This window comes from Macaca nemestrina, chromosome 10 (assembly GCF_043159975.1).
Source record: "Macaca nemestrina isolate mMacNem1 chromosome 10, mMacNem.hap1, whole genome shotgun sequence".
Taxonomy (NCBI): domain Eukaryota; kingdom Metazoa; phylum Chordata; class Mammalia; order Primates; family Cercopithecidae; genus Macaca; species Macaca nemestrina.
Genome location: NC_092134.1, coordinates 6146769 through 6170089, shown reverse-complemented (window position 1 = coordinate 6170089; position 23321 = coordinate 6146769). Strand labels below are relative to the sequence as shown.

General features: G+C 42.2%; 1 long non-coding RNA gene across 1 annotated transcript in view; it reads right to left on the bottom strand.

Annotated features, from left to right (window-relative positions):
• Positions 1 to 297: 297 nt before the first annotated feature.
• The window catches only part of LOC105493486 (uncharacterized), a 28637-nt gene continuing 5613 nt past the window's right edge, over positions 298 to 23321 (bottom strand). Inside the window, exons 2-3 of the long non-coding RNA XR_011608473.1 lie at positions 15654 to 15785; positions 298 to 946 (exon numbers count right to left, since the gene is read on the bottom strand). This is a non-coding gene — a long non-coding RNA (uncharacterized lncRNA). The remainder of the gene's footprint in view (positions 947 to 15653; positions 15786 to 23321) is intronic.

The following is a 23321-nucleotide window of genomic DNA, read 5'->3' as shown; positions in this document are numbered from 1 at the left end:
AGGATGCACGTTACCTCACTGTTTGTAGCAGGAACAGAGTGCAAACAATGTAAATGTTCACCAGTAGGAGTCGCCTGGGTAGAATATGGAGGAACTGGTTCTAAAACAGAGGACCAAAGAATCAATTTAAAATTTCTATATATACATATTTTTTGTACTGATATTTTCCAAGAAAGTTTAAGTACAAAAAGCAAGTGTAGAACACTATAAAGTTTAAAAGCGTTGATGTTAAAAATAGGATATATTAATATGTGTGCAATTTTATGCGTGAAGCTCTCTCTTATCTGTAAACAAATGGGGAGATAAACTATTATATAAATTTATTATATAAATAATATAATACTGGCTTCAAGAGTAATAATGAGACTTTCATACATACACTCGTGCATACATATGTACCTACACACCCGCATACAAACATATACAAGGATGTACATGCATAAAGAAATGAGAGCAAAACAAATACCCATTTTCTTACAACCTAGCTTAAGAACTAGGATATCACTAATGTGAGCCTATTTTTTATAGGATAGTTGTTAGTGCTTTTATTTTTTTCAGCATGCACATACATTACATTTCAAGAATTAAAATATCAAGAAATAAAAAGAAGATAATATGAGACATTATAATAGGAGGATATGTCCCTTAAGACAAAAATAAAACATGAATCCAAATATATATGACTTTTCAAGGTTAAAAGTAGCACAAACATATTTCGGACCTGCTTCTGTGGCACCAGACTCTGCTGTGTTTCCACTGCCTGTGTTGCTGGGCTGAGGAGCCCAGGTGCCATCAACAGCTCTTCAGACCTCTGGAGTAAATGCTTTATCCTGATGCTCATCCTGGAATGGGCATCATTGTTGAAAAGTCTTGGCCAGGCGATGACCTCCCATCTAATGAGGCTGCTGGTTGAAGACATGTGTTAGAATCCCTTTTGCAGGTTTTTCTTTTGATTCAATGATGAAAGAATAGATGAGTGAGAGAGAAAAAACAATCCTGAGAAAACAAAGCCTGTGGATTCTGAAAATCTATCAGCATATTTCGGCAGGGTGAGCAAGATCTGCCCTGGCCAGTACCTCCCTGGGAAGTTCCAGCAGGAAGGCAGGTAAGGATGGGAAATGGTGCATCACAATTTTTTGATATGCTTTGAGTCAGCTCATTGTGTTCAATTAAACATGATTTCTGTATGTAGCACATAGATTTATAGAAACCCAAACAGAAATGTCTGTAGGGGAAACAACAGCTTCTAGTTTAATACTTAGCAGGTGCATTGCCAGCATGAGCTGCCGCAAGCTCAGTTACTCCATCACTGGCTGTTTCCTTGTGCTGAAGGCAGAGGAAGGCAAGTTAGGAAACCGATCATCCTGCCTGCCTGCTGCTGAGAACTGGATGAAGGCATCTGGTCCAGTTGCCACTTTGGCCATTGTCTGCCTATGAGCAGAGGAGGTTGAGGAATAAACATGCTACAGGAAAAGAAGGAGACACTCGTTAAGAAAATTATATCCTAATTTATGACAATCTAGATTGATAGGAGGCCAAGCCAAGGAGAGGACGTTTGAGAGAGGAAGCATGACATGTCCCTGACCACACTTGAGCTCCAGGCTCCAGCTGTTCCTGAAGCTGGCACTGTTTTAGACATTTTTAATTATCCAAGATGCTAAGTGTTCTTTTCGCTTCAGCTTTCTTGAGTTGGGTCTCTACCACTTGCAAACTCCTCAGCTCTCTAATCATGACTATTACAACCCCACTAGCCTGCCAGACTCCCATTTTTCCTAAATTAGCAACATTTAATTAAGGGCAAATATAATCAAAGGCCTATATTTGGTGGTCTTCTAAATCCACCCCTATCTCAGAGTGAGTTTATTCATGTTAATGAACCTTGGAATCCCTGCAGCCCTACACTCAAGTAAGAAATGGGTGGGGTGAGGTTTGATGTCTCTCTAGTCTAGGGTCCATTGGGCATACCCAAGACACATCTTACTTATAGAAATCAAGAGTTCAATGGGGTAACTTACCCAAGCCATATTATCACACTTTAATTTTTTATATGACAATATTTGTATGTATTAGCCATACTCATGGTACTGACAGATACAATTTTCATCTTGGGGCCAGAATGACACAAATCTATTTAAGGTAAAACAATAATAAAAAGGCAAAAATCAATGAAAGCAATAGCCTGTGGGCTCATAAATCAGAAAAGAAAATGTACAGTTCTACAGAACTCCAGCCTGTTAGCCCAAAGCCAAGAGAAATGGACTCTCAGAGAAACCTTGTCCTCAGGTGCAGTGGAAATAGTCCAGGGGTTAGAAGTCAAGAAATTCAGGACTAAATAACTCAGCTGTGTGGCACTGGGGAATTCACATAAACTGGCCCTAATATTCTATGTGTAAGTGGAGGCAAACGTACCAATCTTTACACTTTCTCTAGGGTTACATGAAGAGATATTACAATGTTTGAAAGTTCTCTGACACATCATAAGTTTGCTATAGAAATGTTGCATAACGTACAAAGTAGATTTGCATTTAAATAATGTGATCAGTGTTCCAGAAAGACCTTAATACAATTTCTCAAATAGATTTGACCCACAGTAAGAAGTGTATTTTATATTACCCATCAGTTAACACTCAGTTAATATTAGAATAAAATTGTTCTAAAGAAACATGCTAACAGGTATTATCTAGGGATGCACTCCTCTAGTTTATTGGTTTCTGCTTTGTTTTTCCATTCTACTGTCCCCCATCTTATTTTATGCTATTCTTATATTACCAAGATAAGCTGAATGATACTGTGTTAATAAACACTCCCAGTGTCTCAATCAGGTAAACAATAAGTTTATTCCTTGTTTGTGCTGATGTCTGTCACAGGTGGCCGGGGCTCTGCTTAGCATTGTCCTCCTTCTAGAAGCTTCAGGATCATTCTGGATTCTTTAGCCAGAGTATTTCCAGTTGTTATAATAGAATGTGAGAAAGCTCTTCCAAGTCATATTGGCATGTGAATGTTCTGGCCTGGAAACTAATCACGTTATTTCTTCGTCCATTCTTCAGCCAGTTTTAATCATGTGCTTCTACCCAACCCTAAAGTGGTCAGGAGGTCACGTCAGCCATATGGCCTGAAGAGAACTGGAAATACCTGCTCCTAACAACCATGCCTGGTGATCATCACCTCTCTCTCCTGAGCTAAGAAATGTTCTCATTTAGGGCCAACTAAAGTTGATTTCACTGCTCACTAATGGTTGTAATCTATAGCATACAATTTCTTCTCTGTGTCAACCTGACTTTTAAGCTAAAGCTGAGAAGATAATCTTCTGTGAGGCAGAAAGTATCCATGAGAGTGGGAACAGGTGTGTGAGAACCTAGAGACAGACAACGGGCTTGGCACATGCCAGAAACTACAGAAAAATGGAATGAGCACAGGACGAAGTCACAGAAAATTAGATTGCAGAGACGGGCAGGATCTCAAGCAGGCAACAATGTTCTCCTAGGGCAAAATTAGTGAAGGTATTTGAATATTGCATAAATTTAAGGTACACAACAGATTTTGTTGATACATATGTACGTAGTAAAATGGTTACTACAGTCAATAAAATTAGCATGCCCATCATTTCAGTTACCTTTTTTTTTAATGGCAAGAGTATCTAAAATCTACTCTCAGCAATTTTTTTTTTTTTTTTTTTTTTTTTTTTTTTTTTTTTTGAGATGGAGTCTGGCTCTGTCATTCAGGCTGGAGTGCAGTGGTGTGATCGCAGCTCACTGCAAACTCTGCCTCCTGGGTTCAAGCAATTCTCCTGCCTCAGCCTCCCAAGTATCTGGGATTAGAGGCGCGCACCACCACACCCACCTAATTTTTGTATTTTAGTAGAGACAAGGTTTCACCATGTCAGCCAGGCTAGTCTCAAACTCCTGACCTCAGGTGATCTGACTGCCTTGACCTCCCAAAGTGCTGGGATTACAGGCGTGAGCCACCATGCCTAGTCTTCTCAGCAAATTTTTAGTACACAATATTGTACTCTATTACTAACCACAGTCCTTATGCTATATATTAGATATCTAGATTTATTCATCCTCCATAACTGCATCTTTTTACCCTTTAACCTGCATTTCTCCTCCCTTCCCCACCACTGGTGACCACTTTTCTATTCTGTTTTTATATAGGCAACCTTTTAAAAAATATTTCACATGTAAGTAAGATTATGCAGTATATTTCTTTCTGTGTCTGGCCTATTTTACTAGTTTCAAGTAGGGGAGAAGCATGTTCTGATATATTTTTGAGACAACTAATTGGGGCTGGGTGCCATACCTGTAATCTCGGCACTTTGGGAGCATGAGGAGGAAGGATTGCTTGAAGCCAGGGGTTCAAGACCAGCCGGGGCAACAAACAAGACTCTGTGTCTACAAAAAAATTTGAAAAATTAGTTGGGCACTGTGGCATGCTCCTGTAGTATTTGGGAGGCTGAGATAGGAGGATCACTGGAGCCCAGGAATTTGGAGGCTGCATCAAGCTGTGATTGTTCTAAGCTGTGATTGTTCCACTGCACTTCAACTATAGCTTGAGTGATAGAGCAAGACCCTGTCTCTAAAATATAATTAAAAAAAAAAAAAACTAACTGGATGCCTGGTGAACGTGTGGGGAATGGAATGGAGATTGCAAGGGAGGCTGGGGTAACCATCCAGGTGATAGATGAAGCTGCTTGTTGGAGGAGGCAGTGGAAGTGTCAACAGGGCACATGCTAAGAGCCCTTCTCAAGGCACTAGCTCACATCTTGCTGTAACCTGAGTTGACATGAGAGTAAAGCCTTTGTGGACTTCAGACTGAACTGTGACTTAGAAATAAAGCACCATTGGTCTGTTATGTTTATGTTAAGGGATTCCCTCTCTATTAGTCTCTTTTCACACTGCTGATAAAGACATACCTGAGACGGGATAAAGAAAAAGAGATTTAATGAACTCACTGTTCCACGTGGCTAGGGAGGCCTCACAATCATGGTAGAAGGCAAAAGACACTTCTTACATGGTGGCAGCAAGACAGAAAATGAGAACCAAGCAAAAGGGGTTTCTCCTTATAAAACCATCAGATCTTGTGAGACTTCCTACCACAAGAAGAGTATGGGGTAAACCACCCCTATGTTTCAATGATCTCCCCACCTGGGAATTGTGGGCGGGACCATTCAAGATGAGATTTGAATTGTGGGAGGGACAATTCAAGATGAGATTTGGGTGGGGACACAGGCAAACCATATCACCCTCTATAACTTCCTTCAGCCAACAGGACGTGGTTAGTCCCGGAGACGATTAAAAAACAAACCCTCCTAAGCTACATATGGAAAGTCACTGCATAAAACACACTTTGGCAGCTGTTGTGACATATTGTTTATCATTGTGAGTCTTTAAAAAATGCTTGTCGTGATAACAAGCCGTCTGCTGAAACAGCTGCCAAGAAATGTTAAGGCTAATCTCCTTTATTAATGAAGAGAAGTGTTTCTTTGCGTGCTTACCCCCCTGAATCTGTGACACTACAGCTGAGGAAGTTCAGACTCTTACAACCACCCAGGCAGCAAACGTCTTCCTTTCAGACCCAGAAACTCTAGCCATTTAGCAAATCCTTTCAAATGAGCAGAGTTCCATCAACTGTAGAGTAAGAATGGACAGAATAGGGAGAGAAAACCAATCACATGAGTAGAGTTACAGAAGAGCTGAGGGGAATTCTTAGATCTTAGACGTTCAAGTGCATTTCAGGAACACTTATTTACATATCCCCAAATGGACTTCAACTTTGCCACAGTCAATTCTCATTTAACCTGCTTTATTTAAACAAAACAGGCCTTTGGTGAGCTCCATTTTTAATGAGTAAAAGAATGCCATCCTTTAAGGTTGTTCAAGGTATTACAAGAATTCAGAAGAAGAAACACTCCATTTAAAAATATTTGTTAATTCCGGTTGGGCGCAGTGGCTCACGCCTGTAATCCCAGCACTTTGGGAGGCCGAGACGGGCGGATCACGAGGTCAGGAGATCGAGACCATCCTGGCTAACACGGTGAAACCCCGTCTCTACTAAAAAATACAAAAAACTAGCCGGGCGAGGTGGCGGGCGCCTGTAGTCCCAGCTACTCCGGAGGCTGAGGCAGGAGAAAGGCGTGAACCCGGGAGGCGGAGCTTGCAGTGAGCTGAGATCCGGCCACTGCACTCCAGCCTTGAAGAGAGAAAGACTCCGTCTCAAAAAAAAAAAAAAAAAAAAAAAAATTGTTAATTCAGGATGTTGGCTTTCAGAATCGAGTGAACTGTAGAAACACCAGGTGAGCTAATTTTGCCTGCAGATTCCTGGACTATCAACTCCTACAGAGTTGTTTAGGAAGCCTGTGTATGTCCTCGAAATCCTCATCTGTGTTAAAATACCCCAGGTGAGTCTGATAGAGGGCTTCCCAGAACGAACGCACCCTGAAAACAATAATTTACATTTACAATTGGTCAGTGGCCACTCAAAACATTATTGGTGCCATTATCCTCGTATTGCTACTATGTGGCTAAAAAAAAAATTATAGACAGATGATAAAAAAGGAAGCAAATCCATCTCTATTAATTTCAAATCCCATGCCTCTTCCAGAAAACTTCAGTTTTCTGTCTATGTTGGGACATTTTCCATCATTACGTAAGTGATGAGGGGATCATTTATTCAAGCAAAATAGCTTAATTTTTCCAAACAAATATTTTAATTGGGAAATTGATGCACCTCTGCTGCTAAAATTGGTTGAATGCAGATAAGTACACAGAACATAATAATTTTTACTTAACATCCTATTACCTAGAGAGAATCGCTGTTAACTCTATTAGAAAGTAATAATAGGTTGTATCTGTGAGGTTCAAATGGAATGAGCGTTTCCTACACTACCAAGGAGACAGTAGAAGTGTGACCTTCTACAGAAAATGTTGGTAATGTGTAGCAAAAGCCTTAAAAACATCCATGAGTTGTTATCTACCTATTTCCAGTTGTTATCTATTTGTCTCTTTTCTCTGTGTCCATTCCTTTTTAAACAAGATGAAATTTTGCTATATCCTCTACTTTTAAACATGGTGCTTTTTTCAATTTTTCAACTTGAAAAACTGTGCACTTTCCCCATGTTACTCAATTGCCTCCTTAAAAAGATTTTGTTTTATTATTATTATTTTTTGAGGGGACAGAGTTTTGCTCTTGTTGCCCAGGCTGGAGTGCAGTGGCGCAATCTTGGCTCACTGCAACCTCCACCTCCCGGGTTCAAGCAATTCTCCTGCCTCAGCCTCCTGAGTAGCTGGGATTACAGGCATGTGCCACCATGCCCGACTAATTTTTTTTTTTTTTTTTTTTTTTTGTATTTTTAGTAGAGATGGGGTTTCACCATGCTGGCCAGGCTGGTCTCGAACTCCTGACCGCAGATGATCCACCCACTTCAGCCTCCCAAAGTGCTGAGATTGCAGACGTGAGCCACCTCACCCGGCCTGTAAGAAATATTTTGATGTGTCATCATATCTCAGCCTGTGGTTGAGGTATACTTTATCTAATTTCCACTACTGAATATTAAGGAGGTTTCCAGAGTTTGGAGATTATAAGCAATGCTGGGGTAAGATGCTGTGATACATCTTTGCCTGCCTCTGTGGTTACTTCTCTATGATTATTATTTAAATTGGAATCACAGGTACAAATCACCTCCAAACCCTGGAAAACTCCTTATGTGATGACTGCTAAGGTTTTGATTACATCTTGCCAAGATATTCTGCAAAAAGTTGTACCTGTGTATATTCTCATTGGCAGGATATTCCAATTTATTGTAACCTTGCAGCTACAAGGTATTATCTCTTTATGGAATTAATTTTGCCAGCTAGATGAAAAATGTTTGTCACGTTTGTTTGGATTTATTTAATTAAAAGAGAAGAGAAATGGTAATGTTTACTTATTAACGATTTGTATCCTTTCATTAAAAATGTGTGATTGTTAAAACCACATTGAACAGATGGAAGTAGGATCTGTATAAAGGATGTACTGTTTATGATTCTCCTGCCTATTTGGTTATCTGTTATTCAATAGATGTTTGCGGAATGTTGACCATGTACTATTCCATGTACTATAAAATAAAGCAATGAACAAGACAGGTGAAGTTTACATACTAAAAGGGAAACAAAACCAAAATGAATAATATGTGCTATATAGGAGAGAAAAAGTGCTGGAAAGAAAAGTAAAGCAGGAAGGGGAATAGAAAAAGCTGGTGTAGGAAGATGACATTGCAATTCTAGGATGGCGGCCAGGAGATCCTCACTGGGAAGATGGAACTTGGAGAGGACTTGAAGGGAGTAAGCAAATATGCTAGGCATGTGCCTGGGGAAAGAGCATTGCAGGCAGTGGGAACAGCAGGTGCAAAGGCCCTGGGGCCCTGAGAATGAACATTGCAGGGAACAGAAAGGAGACCAGTGAAGCTGGGCTGGGGTGTGCCAGGAGAAGGAGGCCCAGCGATGAGGTGATAAGAGATGGACGGGATGGGGGTGGAATACGCAGAAACACATTGGTCCTTGCAAGGAGCTTAGATCTTACTTAGTGCAGCCTGAGGAGCCTTCGGGTTCGAATCAAGAACGGGCAGGACCTGGTCTCCTTTTTATTAGGCTCACTGCATAAACTAAAAGGAACAAGGAAAACATAAGGCGAGAAGTTAGGAAGCCAGTGCGTGAAGGCAGACAGCTGAGGATGGTTCCTTAGGTGAGGGTGGTGACCGTTAAGATGGTGAGGAGAGCTCTGATTCTGGCTATTCGAAGGTAGCGCTGACAGGTTTCCCCGGCCTGTCACATAGAGGTGTGAGAAAATGAGAAGAACGAAGGGTGACAATGTGGTTTTGGCATGGGTCTTAGAAGAATGGGGTTGCCATCAGGGGAAACCCGGAAGACTGAAGGGGGTGGGTTTGGGCTGATACAGAGGCACAGATTTGAACGCCACATTAAAATTACTCACGAAATAAGACATCTCAAACTAAAAATGGTGGTTTTCTGAAATGAATGCCAGAACACGCTATGGCTGAATCTTCCAAACTGGCGCTAGACAGGGCATTGTGAACTGTGACCAGTTTCTCTAAAGAAATTCAATGGTAAAAAGTTGTATTTATTTAAAACAAGAGTGTCTGTAGAAGAAATCTCTGTTGGGATCCACCTTGACCTAAGAGATTGTCCTTAAGAGATAACAGTTCCTTTATTATGATTACTACTATTATTGTAATTACTATCATTTAGAGACAGTGTCTCACTCCGTCACCCAGGCTGGAGTGCAGTGGCACGATCATAGTTCATTGCAGCCTTAAACTCCTGGGCTCAAGTCCTCCCACCTCAGCCTCCCAAGTAGCTGGGACTACAGATGTGCGCCACCACGCCCAGCTAATTTTTTAAATTTTTTGTAGAGACAGGGTTTTCCTATGTTGCCCAAACTGGTCTCGAACTTCTGGACTCAAGTGATCCTGCTGCCTCGGCCTCCCAAAGTGCTGCAATTACAGGCATGAGACCCTGCGCCCGGCCTCCCTTTTGTTTTTCCGTGTGAAGAAGTGACCTCACATCTTCTCTCCAGAGCTACTCCACAGGTCTTGTCACTTGACAGTGGGTATGAATACCCAAGCTCTTTTAATACCCTGTTTGATCCAATAGTCCGTATCATTTACTTCCCAACTAGAAAAGAAAAAGCAATGATTGCAGTGTTCGAATAACGCATTTGTAGCCAAATGTATAACCTCCCAGTGAGAATTCTGAGGGGTATTTATTCCCCAGGGAAACTCAGATGAGACAGGCGCCCCACTGGTGTCTCTCCCCAGGGGAGTTCAGGCTTCTTAGCATTTGCAGGCTGGGGTACCTGTGGATAACTGGATGTTTCCTCAGCACAGAGTGACAGAGCATCTCCACGTCCTGTGCTGTGAAGAGTCCAACCTGGCAAGGGTAGCAGGATCTTTTTTCTTGCTGTTTCACTGTCACTTAATAATGGCAGTAAAATTCCGAGCTGCAATCTAGGTCAGGCATCAGCAAGCTACTGCCCCGGGGCCAGATCCTGGCACATCCATTTGTACAGTATCCTCTGTGACTGCTGTGGCAGGACAAAGGCAGAGTTGAGTAGGCGTGGCTGACATTACATGACCCCAAAAGCCTAAAATATTTACTGTGTGGCCCTTTACCTTAAAGCAAGTTTAATGTAAATTTAAAGTAACAATGAGTTTCTTGACCTCTGATCTAGACAAAATAATGTCCCTGAACTGCAGAGATTTGGGGTGTAATGGAACAAAATCGGAAGGGAAATGCCAAAAGCCACCCATCCAAAATCACCACACCACCCTCCCAAAACCTTCCTCATGGCCGCAGAGGCCTCAGCAGAAGAGTTCCCTCCCTTCCCTGAGCTCCTTTTACTGATAAAGCTGCAGACTCATTTCTCTGCAAGATTTCTGTGTGCCTGCTTTTGGACATGGCATAATGATAGAAATTATTTTCTGGTGTATTAACTTCATTGATTTATTTACTCTATGCTGTGTGCTATTTTTGTAGATTTAGCATCTGAAATTTATCAATAGATGAAGCTCCCTGGATATTACAGGGGTCACGGTGGGCAGAGCACAGGATGAAAGGCCAGTGGAGGGTATGTGAATCATTCACACTGATTGGAGCAGAGAATTCTTCTTGGGTAAACTCTTTCTAATAAAAGGGTCGTTGAAGGCCACAGAGTACAAACTTTCAGCTGAGCACCAGCCCCCACTCCCATCAGGTGGGTGCCCAGTCTGCAGGTGTCTGAACACACTCAGGGCTGCTGAGAACAGTTGAATAGGTTGGGCAACGCATGATACTCCCTGTCCCACAGCAGAGACGATAGATTTCGATATTCAGTAGGACACTGTTACAGCAGATGGCAGTAAAGTGTCTTGTTCAATCCAATCAGTCATTTTTGATGATTTTCTATTAGATGGAAATAAAGTATATTGAGACAGAGGTACCTTTTGCTAATATGCTCGAGAATATACTGGCACTAGATTGGGAATGGATTACTTCCTGAGTTAGCCCAAGTAATAATCCATACAAGAATATTTAGCATGTGTTTTCTGTGCAGCTACTATGTGCCAGTAACTCAGCAAGGCTGTTGGAAGACAATGGAGAAAAAAACAACAAAACATCCATCCCTGAGCTCTACTGGGAAGACAGGCTTTAAACAACAAAGAACACCCCTGAATTACCATTTGGCTAAGTTCCATGGAGGAGCAACCCCTGTGTGTATGGGATGGGAGCCTGAGCTGGTGTGTGGGTGGGGGAGCTCTGAAGGCAAAGAGGGATGAGTAGGGGATGCTTGGGATGGACAGGTCAGGGGAAGTCGTGTCTGATCATGGAAATTCATAAGGATTTGACTGAGGAGTATGAACTTGACCTTCTAGTCCCATGCTTCCCAAAGTGGAGGATGTACATCTCTGGTGCTATGAGGATTTCCGGTAGGATGAGAACACAGTCCTAATTAGCACTTAGTGATGCAGGGAGAAAGACATGCCCTTTGCAGACCTCTTTTACTCTTGGATAAGTCAACTAGAGGATCTCCCTTGGGTGTTCTAATGCCTTGAATAACTCTAACATTTGCAACCACCTCCTCGTAACAGAGAAATAGTAGCCCTTAGGCCCAGGGCTTTGGGCAGGGGGAAGTATCTACCTGCAATTAAAAGTCAATAACAACAGCAGTGCGTGTATGCGGGTTTAGATTTTTAAACGTATTTAATTTTTAAAAATATTTAATTAAGGCCAGGCATGGTGGCTCATGCCTGTAATCCCAGCACTTTGGGAGGCCGAGATGGGCAGATTGCCTGAGCTCAGGAGTTCCAGACCAGCCTGGGAAACATGGTGAAACCCTGTCTCTACTAAAATACAAAAGAATTAGCCAGGCTTGGTGGTGTGCACCTGTAGTCCCAGCTACTTGGGAGGCTGAGGCAGGAGAATGGCGTGAACCCGGGAGGCAGAGGTTGCAGTGAGCCAAGATTGCGCCATGACACTCCAGCTTGGGCGACAGAGCAAGACTGTCTCCAAAAAATAAACAATAATAAATAATAAATTAACAAAAATTTTAGGTAAAATGTGATCTGCTTTAACAAAATAAATGAATTATTAAATACAAAATAATGAAGGTGACACAAGGTTATGGGGAAAAATGGGTGAGCTTCATATGTGCATGATTGTAGTTTGGGGAGCAATACCAAGGGTAGTGGTGACCTCCCTGCAGCCACGGCAGTGCGCAGGTGTGACCGAGCTCCTCTGGAAGTCCAGGCGTCTCTCCCAAGCTCCTCCTCAAGGAGCTCCTGGCAGGGCCACGTCTAGGCTACATCCAGGGACATCTGTTTTCTGGCTCTGAGATTTCGCTCTCCAGCTTCCTGCTCTGGAAATGCAGTACCCAGTGCTGCTCTCAGCTCCACCTGCCAGCCGCTCAGCCTGGTTTCGGCTCAAGTGGGAAAAGACGTTCCGGGTTTATGAGGTTCCGAGAGGACATTTAGAGCCAAAATCTGCATTTGCCAGAGGGCTGTGGTGGAATTACGGAGATGAGAGGTTCTCTCCTAGGAAAGAGTATGTCGCTTAGCAGAGGAGTTTCCAAAGGTCTGCCAGTGTCCAGTGCATGAGGGAGATGTTGCTTTCCATGCACACAGAGAGGGATAGCAGGTGAGTAACTTGTCCTCTTCTAGCTAATCTTCACCGTCACACGCTTCTGCCGAGACTATTTCATCTCCAGGAAGCCCGTGGAGGAGACTGTCTGTTGTTTTCTTACCTTACCTACCTTATGACTCTGGGCAAATCACACCTTTTCTTTGGGCCTCAAGTCCTCATGATATAAAATGGAAAAGTTGATTAGATGAGTCTTTTTTCTTTCTTTTGTTGTTCCTTTATTTTCTTTCACTTTTCTTCTGACTCCTTCTCTCACTCACTTTTATACTCCCACCCTCTGTGTCTCCATTTTCCTCTCGACTCTCTCTCTCCCTCTATCTGTCATCATCATCATCTATCTATCTATATCTATCTATCTATCTATCTATCTATCTATCTATCTATCTATCTATATCATCACATCTATCATCATCATCTATCAGTCTATATCTTTCTATCTATCATCTATCTGTCTATCTCTATCTATCTATCTATATCATCACATCTATCTATCTATATCGATCATCATCATCTATCTGTCTATCTCTATCTATCATCATCTATCTATATCTATCTATCTATCTATATCTATCTATCTGTATCTATCTATCATCACATCTATCGATATCTATCTATCATCATCATCTATCTGTCTATATCTATCTATCTATCATCATCTATCTGTCTATATCTATCTATCATCATCTGTCTATCTATATCATCACATCTATCTATATCTATCATCATCATCTATCTGTCTATCTCTATCTATCTATCTATCTATCTATCTATCTATCTGTCTGTCTGTCTGTCTATCTATCTATCTATCTATCTATCTATCTATCTATCTATCTATCTGGTTTAGGGGTCTGGACCAGAGAGGGCTCTGCAGGTAGCATTTGCCATTCTTGAAACCTGCACTAGGAGCTGACCTTGTGTGTTCTGTGAGTCACACTAGGAGGTTGCAGCCTTCTCAGGAGTGGTCTCTGACCTGCTCTTCCTGCCCTGCAGTCTGCAGCCTTCTCAGAGCAGCACTCTATGGAGATGAAAGCCCCATGAGGCCAAAGGAACCCCAGATAAAACCTCAGCTGATCCCTGTAATTTTCTAAATTGCAGGTCAGGTGGTTCTTCCTTTTAGGGATCTTTAAATCCCATCAGGCTTCTCAGTTCATAGGATCCGTTGGAGAATTCGCTGGCAGAGCCTGGGGGGAAGAGGAGGCTGTGCACTTTGCACAGTGTCTTTGCAGTTTTGATAAGATTAGAGTTTACCAACGTGTAATAAGTTTCCACACCTGGCGGCTTATTTGGATGATTTTAGGTCACACATAGGAAAGTGAATTCTTGTATGTAGTTGGAAGTCTATGTGTGTGCAAGGCAAAGTCTAGAGGTAGGCAAGCAAGTCATTAGGGTACAAAATTACAAATGGTTGCCGCTTCCCATTTGCATAACCCTGAGAATGAGTAGAATGAGCGTTTCCTTAGATCCTGAGCCGTGGCCCTCACCCTGCCTTACCCTGTGCATGTGTGTGTCCATGTATGTATGTAAGTGTATATGCATGTGTGTGCATGTGTGCACATGTGTGTGTGCATGTGTGTGCATGTGCATGCATGTATGTGTGCACGTGTGTGTCTGCATGTATGTGTCTTCATGTGTGTGCACTGTGTGTGTGTGTCTGTGTATGTGTGTGCATGTGTGTGCCCCTCACTGGCATAACTAAGTAGTTATTCCAGCTGTATGAAGTCCGTAACTAGTACATCAGCATTTTGTGAACACCACTCTTATTAGGAAGGTGGAAGACCAGAGTCTTTTAAAGAAAATGATTAAGTAATAACGTCTGAAGACGTCTTAGGCAGAGAAAACTATGGATGCACGGTGAGGGGTTTGGGAAACCACAAGCCGGGTGGCATGTTTCCTGCAGACTCAAAGGATAGTGCAGCCTCCCTGGCACTATGGTGTATTTTGTTTTACAGTAGCAGACTCCTCTCAAATCCCAAATCACAGGAATTCTGTTACTCAGAAATAGCCCTACAGTGCCATCCCACTGTGCCTGAGAAGGTTGGAGCGTTCTTTTTTAAAGGCAGGAGGAGAGATGAATGTGTCAAAGGATGTTGTGTTTTTCTCTCAAGTACATCTGTTCTAGTTGGAAACAAAAACGTTCCTCCCCGGGCCGTGCAACTTCAAATACAGGTTATTTCCTTACAAGCTATACATTGAAATGATCTTCAACCACCCCAGACTTTTGAATTGGTAACTGCAAACTAAGGAGGCAGCATTTTGGTTGGAGGTGAGAGGATTTAAGATTATGGCTCAGATCACTTTCATCTGCAGTAGTGATGTGATTCTTGAGATTCATGCTGAACAAATGGTAGCAGAAACGTGCACATCTGCTGTTGAAACTGTGTCCTTTTCATTTTAGAGAAAGACTGGGGAAAAAACAAGTGATGACTACATCCCTTTTTGGAGGGTGCACTAGAGAAACTGTATCAGGCAAGATAAAGGGCAGAAAGTTACTTCCCAAGCTCTAGTTCAAGCACAAGAATCCATTGCCCTTGAGTAGAATTATAATTTAGAGAGCGTAAGAGAGCGTAGATTTTTTCTGACGCTTAATATTTTCTTTGAAATAAGAAATAGCATGGAACAGGTACTAGAAAGGCATCAAAGAGATGGGGACCCAGAAAAGTATTAAGATACCAGGCAGTTCTGAAAATTACAGGCACCTGGAGTCACATATAAAATTGATAGCAATCTGCTGTCTCATTTCCGCTATCAAAAGAACATCAGGATCTTTGGCTGAAGCTTGTTTCAGGTACTTGAAAATCCATTACAATTGGAAGTGTAAAGACTGTACAATCGAGATTTTTTATCCAGGCTGACAAATTTAGTGTACGTATTTATCATTAGGGGTCTCATAAATATAGCAGTGTTTTCCAAAAGGGTCCTTTTACCACTTATGTGAACATTTCCAAAATGTTCCTCTTTCAACTCCTTAGTTGGCAACTGACTTACCTCTTGCTTTCTCCACCGCTGCTCCTATGTCAAGAAAGGCTAGTGTTAAATTGCTTCAAGTTTCTTGACCGTCTTATTCTGGGCTTCATTGAGCTCAAGAAACACAGCATCCATATTGCAGTTTGTCTTGACCTATTAATAGCATATATACATTAGAAATATTTTCCCTGCGATAAAAGACTACTCAGGCTCAGATCGATAGTTTATTATTCTTACAGGCTAAGGTTGCCTGCTGATAGACATCAGAGCCAGGGTCTCTGGGATATTTTTGGCGTTTGCTCAGATGCTACCTCATGGGCACAAGATGGCTGCAGTGCACACATTGTGTCTCTCTGCAACCCCAACGGAAAACTGATCAAAATGCAGTGGCTGAAAGGCCTTTCTCACACCAAGCTCCCACTTAAATGAGTTATAGAATACAATTCCTAAGACAGAGCTTAGCACATGCTAAATGCTTTAAAGTATGACTTATTATAGTCACACAAATAAATAGGAGTGTTTATGCCTACACACGTTTTAGCTAACCTTTAAACTTTAACGTTTTCAGAAATGTAAATGCTACACATTTCTAAAAACTATCATTTCAAACTTACTCTTTTACATTCCTAGCATCCTTATTTAGTTTTGTAAATTTTGGAGTCACTTTCCAGTTTTAGCATTTTATTTTAGTCAACATTCACTTTCTTAAATCAGATGAAGTGTGTGTGTGTATGTGTGTGTCCATGTGTAAATGCACATGCGTGAGAGACTGTATAGCCGTATACAGACCTTTATCTACCCCTGGGAAGAGAAAAGCCTTACCAGGAACCTGGGTCTCTCACATCACCTGTGTCAGGCAGAGATGATGTGTTGTTTTATGTTCTTTTTTTTTTTTTCTGCATAAGATACTAATCAATCACAAGTTATTAGCTGAAGAAGATGAAAGTCAGAAAAGGCTGCCTTGATGGGATTCACCCATTTATTCAAGAGATATTTATTGAGCACCTATTATGCAGCAGGCACCAGACCAGACACTGAGGACACCGCATTGATGCAGGCAGGTGGATCCTCCACCCTCCTGGCCCTTGCTGGCTGGTGTGGGAAGCACACACAGCCAGACAGTTCAAACTATGCACAAGAACGTTTCATTGATTGAGAAGTATTTTGTGACTCAGCTCAGGCCAGGCTGCTCTCAGCTTGCAAAGAATATACAAGAGACAATGTGTGATGAAGGAAAAGCAGCTTGATTATTCAAATGCCAGCAGTCAAGGAAAATGGCCAGACTTAAGTCTCAAGGAACCATCTCAACTCTTTCAGCTGAGTGAGGGGGTTTAAAAAGAGACACTTGGGCCAGGCCCGGTGGCTCATGCCTGTAATCCCAGCACTTTGGGAGGCTGTGGCGGGTGGATCACAAGCTCAGGAGATCGAGACCATCTTGGCTAACACAGTGAAACCCCATCTCTACTTAAAAAAAAAATACAAAAAATTAGCCAGGCGTGGTGGCGGGCGCCTGTAGTCCCAGCTACTTGGGAGGCTGAGGCTGAGGCAGGAGAGTGGTGTGACCCCGGGAGGTGTAGCTTGCAGTGAGCCAAGATCGCACCACTGCACTCCAGCCTGGGTGACAGAGCAAGATTCTGTCTCAAAAAAAAAAAAAAAAAAAGACAGACTTCGTGTGGGAGGCATGCAGGAGTGGTGCAGAATGTTGGGTCTTGTTCCAATGGCTGTCTGGAGTAATCACTCGTCCAGAGGTCCGGTTAGTTATCACCTTGACCTAGGCCTGGTGGTGGTGGACTAATTGTTCATGTGTCGGGGGGATCCTGCAGCTGAATTTCTAGGCCTGGTTTGTTTCAAAATTAGCCCCTAGAATTTCTAAGCAAGCACATAAGACAAATGAGCACAGTGCAAGGGAATGCCTGGTGGGAAAGGGAGGGAAATCAAGGCTTCTAAAGTGCATTTCAAGGCTGTTAAATACAGTGAGTTCTAAGTTTGTCTTCAAAGAATCAGCTTGTCAGTATGTTCCATTCTTTGTTCTCCATTTTAAAGTTTAACCTCCTCGTTCGCTTGATCTCCTTGCCCCTAGTTTCAGTAAACAACCTTCCTGCCACTTCTAATCAGTAGTTCACACCTGTTCGCCTGGTAACCTGCTCTGACCTGAGTCACCTTTAGTCACCTTCCGTAATCGTCTTTCCTGCCGAAACTGCTCACCCCGCCACTCTGGCTCATACGCCTGCTCTCTTTAAAATAGCCAACTGGAATTAGCTTAGACTATGTGGCGCAACCCTAGCCAATAGGGGAATGACACAGCAGTAGGGGCTACCTGTGTCAGGGATAAGAACCCCTTCCCCTCCCTTATTCAGGTGTACTCTTGCCATTGCTCCACGTGAGATGCACCCTTCTACAGAAGTAAAATTGTCTTGCTGAGAAAATTTGTGTTCGAGTGCTATTTCTTTTGCGGCACCAAAATTTTATTTTCAACAAGGTTATAGTCTGAGATTAAGAAAGAAAGTGGGGAAAAAACCTCTAAGATGCATTTCAAGGCTGGGATACTGGGTTACACTGTGAAGGAAATAAGCAAGGTTGAGGGAGAGAGCATGACAGGGTGGATACTGTTTCACGTGGGTGGCTCAGGAGAGCTTATCTGTTGGGTGATGTCTGAGCAATGATCTAAGTGGGGCAGTGATGTCAAAAGGAGTGGCCCAGGACCATTTATAAAAGGTCCCTGTCAAAGTGGTCTGCAGTCAGATATAAGCTGTGGACTCTGGTTCCTGAGAATGACCAAGGTCAATTTATGGATGCTGTGAGCCCTGACAGCTTGAGGCAGGCCTCAGTTAATTTAGAAAGTTTACTTTGCCAAGGTTGAGGATATACCCATGACACAGCCTCAGGAGGTCCTGACAACACATGCCCAAGGTGGTCACAGCACGGCTTGGTTTTATACCTTTTAGGGAGACATGAGATATCAACTAATGTGTGAAAAATGAACATTGGTTTGGTGGGACAACTCCAAGCAGGGAGGGGGCCTCCAGGTCACAGGTAGGTGAGAGACAAGTGGTTGCATTCTTCTGAGTTTCTGATTAGCCTTTCCTAAGGAGGAGATCAGATATGCATTTATCTCAGTGAGCAGAGGCAGGGCTGAATAGAATGGGAGGCAGGTTTGCCCTAAGCAATTCTCAGCTTGACTTTTTCTTTCAGTTTAGTGATTACAGGGCCCAAGATGTTTTCCTTTTACAATGAGATAGGTGGCAAATGACTGATTCTGTCTGATATTAGGGTCCAATCACCTCCCCTTTCTATTCTTTGGAGAGAAAATGTTATCAGCCTTTTTACCAGTGCTTTTCTTATCTCACTGAATTTGGCACCAGAGGCTGTCAAAGGACTGTGGACCTGCTAGGTGACCTGGGGGCATGTGTTTCTCTCTTTTTACTCTGCTTTGCTGCAGGTAACTCAGTGGTCAGTGCTATTCTCTCCTCCTCTCAAGAAACCTGACAGGATAATCTAGAGTTGAAAAAAACTGATATTTTCTTTTTTTTTTTTTTTTTTGAGACAGAGTCTCGCTCTGTCGCCCAGGCTGGAGTGCAGTGGCCGGATCTCAGCTCACTGCAAGCTCCGCCTCCCGGGTTTACGCCATTCTCCTGCCTCAGCCTCCCAAGTAGCTGGGACTACAGGCGCCCGCCACCTCGCCCGGCTAGTTTTTTGTATTTTTAGTAGAGACGGAGTTTCACCATGTTAGCCAGGATGGTCTCGATCTCCTGACCTTGTGATCCGCCCGTCTCGGCCTCCCAAAGTGCTGGGATTACAGGCTTGAGCCACCGCGCCCAGCCAAAAACTGATATTTTCTACAAAGTCTGTGATGTTGACAGAACTAGACAATCTGACCTGAGGCAGAACTAACATTCAGAAAATAAACAAGATTTAAGTATTTACAAGGGGATTTCATCAACCAGTTGGAATCTAGCTTGTTTGAGAATGTGAGTTGGAATGTTAAGATATTATTGTCTGCAAAAGTCTCTAAGATCTTCTGGTCAATCATATTCACTGCTATACTAAATTTTTGAAGTCAGACCTTTGTGGCATGGGGAAGTGAAAATACAAATAATAAACCCAATAGTCAGGGAAAACTCCATGTATTTCCACAGTACAGATGGTGGTCATTGATTTATCAAAGTGCTTGGAGGATTGTCAAAAGGATTTTGTATTGTTTTGTGGTTTTGGTTCGATTTTTTAATGTTTTTAGCAGCATATCATTCCATATAAATTTCATATCTAAAGATGATGAAAAGGGGAAGGATGCTTTAGTTGTCTTTGCAGAAAGTGATGATTAGAAGAGCCAGAATTTTTGTGTCTAAGGCACTTTGTTGTTAAAAGAACTTGGTGCTAACATCAAGTTATTGTAGACACCAAAAAAAAATCAATCAATTACTTCATCTACTGATTGACCCATTTGTAGATTTATCCATCCATCAACTCATACATCCAATTATCCATTCATACACCCAGCTATCCATCCATCTATCCACTTATGCACCCATTCACGTATGCATCTACCCATGTATTCACCCACCTATGCATCCATCCATCCATGCATCCACCTATGTGTCCATCCCTCCACACATTCATACACCCATGCATCCACCTACCCATCCACCTACACATCCATCTACCCGTGAATCAACCTACCCATACATTCAACAATGAATCCATTCACCCATGGATTCATCCGCCCATGTAGCCACCTATGAATCCACCCATCCATTCATCGATGCATGCATCATTTGCTAGATTTGAAGTACCTATTCTCTGCCAGACACTGTGTTAAGGGAAGAAACCACAATAGTAAACAAGAGGGAGAGGGTTTGCAACCTTAGGTCTCCTCTAGAGGAGGAGGCAGAAAATGTGTAAGACAAAATGTAAGTGAATAATATAATTTTAGACAGTGATACTCTGAAGAAAATAAATATTTTCTATATATATACACACACACATATACTTGGATACTCTACACACACACATATATATACCCAAGTACATATGTGTGTGTGTGTGTGTATATATATATTAGACAATACTAATTTGCCAAGGGAGGGTAAGTAAGTTTCAGGAAAGGCCTCTCTGGGAGGTAATAAAATCAAGACCCAAATGGAGAAAATCAGCCATGCTATATCTTGGAAGACAGTCCTGCAGGCAGTGGACCCAGTCAGGGAAACATCCTGCAATATGTACATCTGCAGTGTGTGAGGACCCAGGTAGGCCAAGGTGGCTGAGGCAGAAGAAAGGAGGGGTGCATGTGGCAGAGAGGTAGGCAGGAGCAGAACATCGGGAGCCTTCTGGTCATGAACATGGGTTCACACCAACCAAAGGAGCTTCTAGGAAACAGCCTCACGGAGAACATAGCAATAACATTGTCCTTCTACATGGCATTGTTTTCCAGAAGAAAAAGCAGTGTGCACAAGGATGTATGCATATGTGTGCATGTACTGGCATTGCCTAGGACTGGGCCAGTGACCCAGTACTAGTTTGCAGGGACAGATATGAACGTACTTCCTGAAGTCGTGTACCAAGCTTTGAATATAACACCTGCTCTTCTTATGATAAGCTATAATGTTTTCAAGACCTATCGACTTAGCTTTAGCTGGGACAACAGAATACAGCCTGGTCCATGTGGTGATAATCATGACCCCAGATGGCCCTGAGCTCTGGATATGCCCATTTATAAAGAAAGGTGCCAACTTGGGAACTCATTTCTTGGATCATGGGAAGCAAGAAGACAGGGTCAGCCCTCCAAGCTCTGAATTTTGTATTTCAGATGCTGAACATAGCAGCCCTGCCCAGGCTTGCCTCATGGTAGCTATGGTGGAAGAGGACATGTGCCTAACTAAGGATGTGCAAGTGAGAGAGTCTTTGAAGAATCAGCTGATGAGACAGAGAAGTATGGATCAGGGGGCTGTAGAAGATGATTTTTTATTCTTTTTTACAATTTCCTATATTTTTTAACTCTTTTTTTTTTTTTTTAATCTGGGGGGACATGTGCAGATTTGTTAGAAAGGCATACTGTGTGATGCTGAGGTTTGAGATATGATTGAACCCATCACCCAGATAGAAAGCATAGTACCCAATAGGGAGTCTTTTGCTCCTTGTTGCCTCTCCTCTCTCCCCTCTTCAGTGTCCCCAGTGTCTATTGGGAAAAAGTGAACCCAATGTTTAGTTCTCACGTACAGGTGAGAAAATGCAGTATTTGGTCTTCAGTTTCTGCCTCAGTTCACTTAGGATAATGGCCTCCAGCTGCATCCAGGTTGCTGGAAAGAACATGATTTCGTTAGTTTTTATGGCTGTATAGTATACCATGGTAATATGATTTGGATCTGTGTCTCTTCCCAAATCTCATGTTGAATTGTATTCCCCAGTGTTGCAAGTGGAGCCTGATGGGAGGTGATTGGATCATCGAGGCAGTTGCTCATGAATGGTTTAGCACCATCCCCTTGGTGCTGTTCTTGTGATAGTGAGTTCTCATGAGATTCAGTTGTTTAAAAGTGTGTGGCACCTCCCCCCTACCGTTCCCCCTGTTTCAACCATTTGAAGTGCTGACTCACCCTTCACCTTCTGCTATCTCTCCTGAGGCCTCCCTAGAAACCAAGCAGGGGCCAGCATCATGCTTCCTGTACAGCCTGCAGAACTGTGAGCCAATTAAACCTCTTTTCTTTATAAATTACCAAGTCTTGAGTATTTCTTTATAGCAATGGGAGAACAGACTAATACACATGGTGTACATATAGGATATTTTAATGCAATCCATGATTGATGGGTACCTGGATTAATTCCATGTCTCTGCTATTGTGAATAGCACTGCAATGAACCTACAGGTGCATGTGTCTTTTTGCAAGAATGATTTATTTTTCTTTGGGTATATACCTAGTAATGGGATTGCTGGGTTGAATGATAGTTCAATTCTTAGTTCTTTCAGAAATCTCCAAACTGCTTTCCACAATGGCTGGACTAATGTACATTCCAACCAACAGTGTATGGGTCCACTTTTATCCACACCCTTACTAACATCTGTCCTTCTTTGACTTTTTAACAAAAGCTATTCTGATTGGTGTGAAATGCTAGCTCACCGTGGTTTTTGAGTAGTGTCTGTTCATGTCTTTTGCCCATTTTTAATAGGGTCATTTGTTTTTTGCTTTTTGAATTTTATCCACACCTTCACCAACATCTGCTATTTTTATAGATTCTGGATATTAGACTTTGTAAGATGCATAGGAAAGTATGTTTTACAGAATTCTATTTCTTGCTACCTTTTGTCAGCCTTCTCTGACACATAGTAATTACAAAGGTTTTAAGGGGAAAAGAAATTTTTAAGGGAAAAATTTCTCCCATTCTGTAGGTTGTCTGTTTACTCCCTTGTTTCTCTTGCTTTGTATAAGTTCTTTGGTTTAATTAGGTATCACTTAACATTTTTGTTTCTGTTGCAATTGCTTTTAAGGACTTCAGTCATAAACTATTTGTCAAGGCCAATACCGAGATGGATATTTCCTAGGTTTTCTTCTAAGATTTTTACAGTTTAACATCTTAAATTTAAGCTTTAATTCATCTTGAGTTAATTTTTGTATATGTTAATAAGTAAGAGTCCAGTTTGATTCTTGTACATATGGCTAGCCAGCTATCCCAGTACCGTTTATTGAATAGGGAGTCTTT